Source organism: Tupaia chinensis, unplaced genomic scaffold (assembly GCF_000334495.1).
Source record: "Tupaia chinensis unplaced genomic scaffold, TupChi_1.0 Scaffold000691_1, whole genome shotgun sequence".
In the NCBI taxonomy this organism is placed as follows: domain Eukaryota; kingdom Metazoa; phylum Chordata; class Mammalia; order Scandentia; family Tupaiidae; genus Tupaia; species Tupaia belangeri.
In genome coordinates this window covers 1,408,444-1,414,573 of record NW_006160214.1, presented here as the reverse complement: position 1 = coordinate 1,414,573, position 6,130 = coordinate 1,408,444, and the positions used below count along the sequence as shown (strand labels likewise).

At 33.1% G+C, this 6,130-nt stretch overlaps 1 pseudogene; it reads right to left on the bottom strand.

Annotated features, from left to right (window-relative positions):
• Window positions 1–1,207: 1,207 nt before the first annotated feature.
• Window positions 1,208–2,326, bottom strand: LOC102500372 (endoplasmic reticulum-Golgi intermediate compartment protein 2 pseudogene; annotated as a pseudogene).
• Between the last annotated feature and the right edge of the window lie 3,804 nt (window positions 2,327–6,130).

Below are 6,130 nucleotides of genomic sequence, written 5' to 3'. Positions count from 1 at the left end.
CTCTTTGTGTATCTACTTTACAGGATTATTGGGAGGGTATTTGAGAAAGTAAATGTACAGGGCCAAACAAATGGCAGGCATAAACATTTAATAAACGTCAGACCTCATTTTCATCTGCAAGTTTAGACTTGTATATAAGAGAATAAGTAAAAAATTAATTTTGAATAAAAAATTATCAAGGTAATAAAGTGAACTACCCGGGGTCTTATAAATCTTCTGCAAATAGATAACGCTGTTTATCCAATAGGTTATCCACCAGTCTTACATCTCAACAGACTCAGAGACCTCTCTATTGACCCTCAATTTCCAGTTACATCTCATATACTGTAATTTAACAGTATCCTACTAAAGGAATAGAAGATATTTTTTTTCCAAGGAAATGCAGAGATATTTCTTAAAGCTTATTCATTTATATCATCTGAGAGAGAGAGGCATCCTCAATAGAGTTTCAGGCCATGATCATCCCGTTAGCCTTCCTAGCCAGGCAGGATCACAAGCATATGAGTATGTGCCCAAGATGTACAGATGGACCCAGGAACTGAACTCGAATCCACTTACTGCACCAGTATTGCAGAATGGCATATTAGCACTGCACCACTGTGGCTGGGCCAGAGCTCTTGATTAAAATTAAAGTGATTAAAGTGCTGGTTTTTTGTTGTTTTTGTTTGTTTGTTTTCAGCATTAATATGGCTATAACATAGGGACTAGTCCCTGTTTTTCTTTATTAACAATGTGACCTGATCACAATTTTTTTAAGTCTAGACTAGTTTTCCATTATGTTTTACATACTTTATTCTGGCATATCTTTTAAAAACAAAAGGATACAAAACATTTGCACTTATCAATGCCTTTTTCTTTAGATGTAGGTTTACTTCTTTTCTTCAGGCTTTGTGTTACCAAGAAGCAAGGTCTGATTTCAATAAGGCCCATTTGCTGTGAAAGTATCAGAGTCATCTTCAAAGCAATACTCCAGTTGGGCATATTCACTGATTAGCTAAATAATTTCTTCTAGGACATTTGTAACAGACACAACATGTATAGGACTTCAGTCTGGGATTGTTTTTTTCCTTTTTTCTCTCTTTTTTTAAATAAGTGTTTCCCGCTTCTTATCTATATTTTCTCTTTTTTAATATATTGCACAATATTTTATTATTAAAAAAGATTTTATGTCTCAGGCAAAAAGTTCTTCTCCTTCACTCAGGAGATGCTAATGTGTATTATTTTCTAAAAGAGGTAAGAGGTCGTCTGTGTGGACATCCTCAAAGGGGACAGAATTGATAGGCTTGTAGGATCCCAGGCTGAAACAGCATTTGACTATAAATTTTCCAATTCCATGTAACATGCCTGTTGTTGAAAAGATTCCTCCAACAATACCACAGAGTCTTACAAAAAACTGCCAGAATGGCATGTGCTCCTCAGTAACTGTCACCATAAGAGAACTGAGATCATATTTCATAAATATCCCAGAGACTCCATTGCTGCCTGCAGCATGGTTAATAATACGTTCCCGTTCTGTCACAGGAAACTGATAGTTGTCTGCTGAAATTTTATATGTATGTAGTTTTGTTGGCACAACTGTAATAAAATATTGGAACATCTGGTTGTGATCTACAGCAATTTTTTCAGTTCCAAGTAAAGGTTTAATAATTCCTGGAAAAGCTTGCAAAAAGACAAATGATCCATTCTGTGGGAAAAGTTGTAAGAGTCATGTTTGACGAGTGTTGCCAGGTGTGTGTGACCACAACGATGTGGAGTTGCCTTGCCCACAGTAATGTGAAAATTCCCTGCTACTTTATTGACATACAGATGACCATGAATTCTGCCTGCATCTGGAGGCCGTAATGAACCATCTTCTCTTGGGGGGAAGTGCGGCTGTACCTTTAAAAGCACTTTTAAATATCACATCTTGAAGTGATTGCTCTTCTTGCAGCCTACTCTGAATCACTTGAAGTATCCTTTGCCACTCTTTTTGCTGTGGTGAAAGATCAAATATTTCTGGTTCATAAACTAGACCATCTGCAGATGCAACCATTGTTTCTGCTAAATCCAGTACATCTGCTCCAACATATTGACATTTCATGGCAACAGTAATCTCTATATTGATTCTCAATTCACTAGAAAAATCCTTGTCTACTTCATATTCGTATTTCATCCATGTATCTTGATATACTGAGAATTCCATTATGGTTAATAAAGCCATAGTAGTAAATGCTATTAAAGAAACTGTACCCCCACTGGCTAAAGTCTCTACATAGCTTTCAGGAACTTTTGGAAAAGCATCCAATTCTTTCACCAAAATTTTTTTTTTCCAATTTAGTCGCCTCATCTTCAGGAAAACCTTCCTTTTTCTTCATATGGTCATGCTTGTGCTATGGTCTCAGCCAATTGCCATGTTTCACAGAAGCCCAGGTTGCCCCTAAAATTAAAATTTTTGATGTGAGCCTCAAAATCCTTTACTATTGCTCCACCTAAAATTATCTTCATTTCCTCAGGTTGTGGTTCAAGGTATTAAACTCTTATTAATTACTTGCTGGTTCTCTCCAATCAACACATCAATACTAAAAAGCATAAATTTAGAATAAAAGTACATAATTTTAAGTCTTGAATTTTTTTTCTAAGCTTCAGGTTCTACATTTGTTAAAGAATAAGCACCCCCCACCTAGCTAACAAGAGAAAGTCCACATTCAATCATGTGATGGGAATCATAAAAAACATTAAAGAAACAATAGTAAAAATCACGAACAAGACAGAACTTAGATCTAATGGGGAATACCTAGCAATGAATCAAGCCAGTGTGGTGAATGTCATGATCAGAAAGCTAATGCTTTAGTTGTATTGTAATCCTATTATAATAGAGAATATCTCCTCTACTAAAATACCCTTCTCCGTATTCACAAAAATATCTTTCAATTTAAAACTGTGTAAGAGACACCATTAAATAAAATGTGTACTTCACCAATTTATAGGCTGGTTTCAACCTGTCTGTTACATACAAACATATTACCTTATTCATAACTGATTTTGATCATGTGGGTCTTCCATTTGTGTTTTCTTTGTACCTCTTAGTAATTACCATATTATACTTTCCTTTATGATTCTTCATTTCCCTAATATAATATGTTTCATGTAGGAGTGTTGTTAAAAATAAATTTCTTGGGACCAGCTGGTGGCGTGGTGGTTAAGGCGCTGGACACTCCCACATGGCCAACCACAGTTCGAGTCCTGGACCTGGTGGCTTGCTTTCTCACTTTCCCTCTGTGTGTGTGTGTGTGTGTGTCTCTCTCTAGTCAAATTAAAAAGTAAATGAGTGGATAAATAAATAAATAATGTTTATAAATAAATAAATAAATAAATAAATAAATTTCTCCTGGCATTTTATAAATGAGCAAATAATTAAGGTAGATATTTTACTGTTCTTGAAATTCTTTTGCTTTTCTCATTTTAAAAACAAGTTATCAATCTAGATGTCTTTTTTATGAATTATTTATTTATTTAATTCCATTTGTTATTATTATTATTATTTTCTAATTTGATCAGAAAGACAGAGAGAGAGAGCGAAAGGGGAAGCGAGAAAGCAAGCTGCTAGGTCTGGGATTCAAACTTTGGCTGGCCTTGTGGGAATCCAGTGCCTTTAACCACCATGCTACCTGTTGGCCCTCAATCTGGATTTTTTGAGGATGCAGTTCTCAATTTGAACTTATAGTGACAACCAAGATCAAACTTAGAGGGATAAAAGTTGTTTTGAAATTTTGAGATTGTTTTAAACTTTCACTCATGTGTATTTTATTATGCAAACATATATACTTATTGTTGAAAACAGTGAGAACATAAACAAGTTAAAGAAGAATTAGATATTGAAAAAAAAAAACCACTAAATTCCTTAATCTGAGGGGCTTTAAAAATTTGTAGAAAAATGGTATTAAAGTACAATATTTAATTATATGAACACTTAGTAGCATGTACTTCCCTTTCAAAACATGTCATAATTGTACCATACATAATCTGAAAGTTACATAGCTGTCAGTTTAATACTTAAATGACTCTCTAAATGGAAATCAAGTCTATTTTGAGAACTACTTGAAAATAATTATATTTTATTAACTATAATAGATATAGAATAAATAATTGAGAATTATAAATGGTCATCAAATAAGAGGTTAGAACAATAGAGTTTTAGACAAAACTTATCAGAATTACTCTGTTTTGAATATAATTTAAAGTATTTTAATATTTTTATCCATATTATAGTTGAATTTCTGCTTTTATAATTGTCATATTGAAATAACTCAAGGAGTTTATAATATTTAAATTTCAAAATAACCGTCAATGTCGTGCTACCATACATTTTACAGCAAAGTCACTTTACCTTAAGTTGACAATGAATTTTTTTTTTCTCATGGACTCATCATATGTATAAACAGCAAAGCACAATGCAGGACAGGAGAATAATAAAAGCAGATGGGAGACATTTCACTTGGATGACCTTTTAGTTCATAAGCCTGAATAAGGCTGAATCTAGTTTTGCTAAATAACTAGTGGTACCGTGAGCACCTGTTCAGTCTACTAAATGCATTCAACCTTTGCTTCTGGGTTACTGAGAATAATAGGAGCTTCATGATGGGACACAGATGTGACTTGATGTTGATATGGCTGTACAAGTCATTTTAGTGAATTCTCGCAGGTAAAAATATGCACAACCTTGAAGATGAACTATAAAGATGACAAACATTTACTTAAGGACTTTTCTCACTATGAAAGAAAAATATTGCAAATTTTTCAATGAAAAGACAAAATGTTACATTTATTTTTCATTCATTAAGTATGGTAGCTTACAATAAAATCAAATTTGGCTTATTTTAATATCAATTTTAGTATCAACAAGATTACAGGTATGTTAAATTCACTCTCAGTAAACTAAGAAATTGTTTTAAATAACAAAAGAGTATAGTAGCTGAGATACTAGAGTCAACATCCATGGACTCAAATCTTGGTTCTAGCTCTATATTGTCTCAATTATTTTTTTAAAGAATTGTTTTACTTAATTTTAATTATTGTTATTTTTTTATTTGACCACAGAGAGAGAGAGAGAGAGAGGAAAAGTGAGAAAGCAAGCTATCAGGTCTAGAACTCAAACCACGGTTGACCATGTTGGAGTCCAGCACCTTAACCACAATACCACCTGCTGGCCATTATTGTCTCAATTATTAGCTTTAATAACTTTGGTGAGTTCCTAAACTTACAGGTTTTCTGGCTATAAAGTGCGGTTTTTAATAATATTATTAACACTGTTTCAAGAATTATTTGAGATACTTTATGCAATTTGTTACTAGAGTATACACTGAAAACACTCAGTATTAGCAATTATTAAGATTATATGAGGGACAAACCTGTAGCCTAGTGGTTAAAGAAGCCAGATTCCACAAGACTGACCATAGTTTGAATCCTAGCCCTGGGGACTTAAAAAGCACACCAGACATGTATGTGTGTGCCCAGAGTCCCAACAGAATGAAAAAACGCAGGAGAAAACATTGTGGACGACGAAGCCACATTAGGGAGTGCTTTCTCTCTCTCCTCTTCTCACTGTCTGGCAAGTATATATGCCCTCCAGCAATTAAAAGATAAAAAGATGGTAAGAATAAAAATCTAAATTATAATTGTTTTATGCATATGAATTACTAAATTCTTTCTTTTTTGAATTACTAAATTCAAATAGAATAAAAAAGTTTAGATAAGGGAAAAAAGTATAGAATTTGAGTCATATTTTAAGAAGACAAACTATAATAACCAATCTTGTTACATTCATATTTCCAGTAACTTTTTTTATAATTAAAATTCATTTTTAGAATTAGAAGCACCTTCTCTTCCTTTCACTTTCAATTAATACTTAATAAACATTTTGAGTCAACTGTGTAATATCATATGCATAGCCCCTTATGTTTTTTCAAAACATTTCTTAAAATACTCATTTGAAGTGATTTCTTGCTTTCTGTCTGTCTCTCCAGAGAGTGCACATATCTGATAGCAAAAAATCTCTCAAAAACTAAAAATAAAATGATAATTTGGAATAAGAATTTTGATTGCTGCTATTTATAGATAAACTCCCTCAATAAAATATGGTGGATCCTGAACT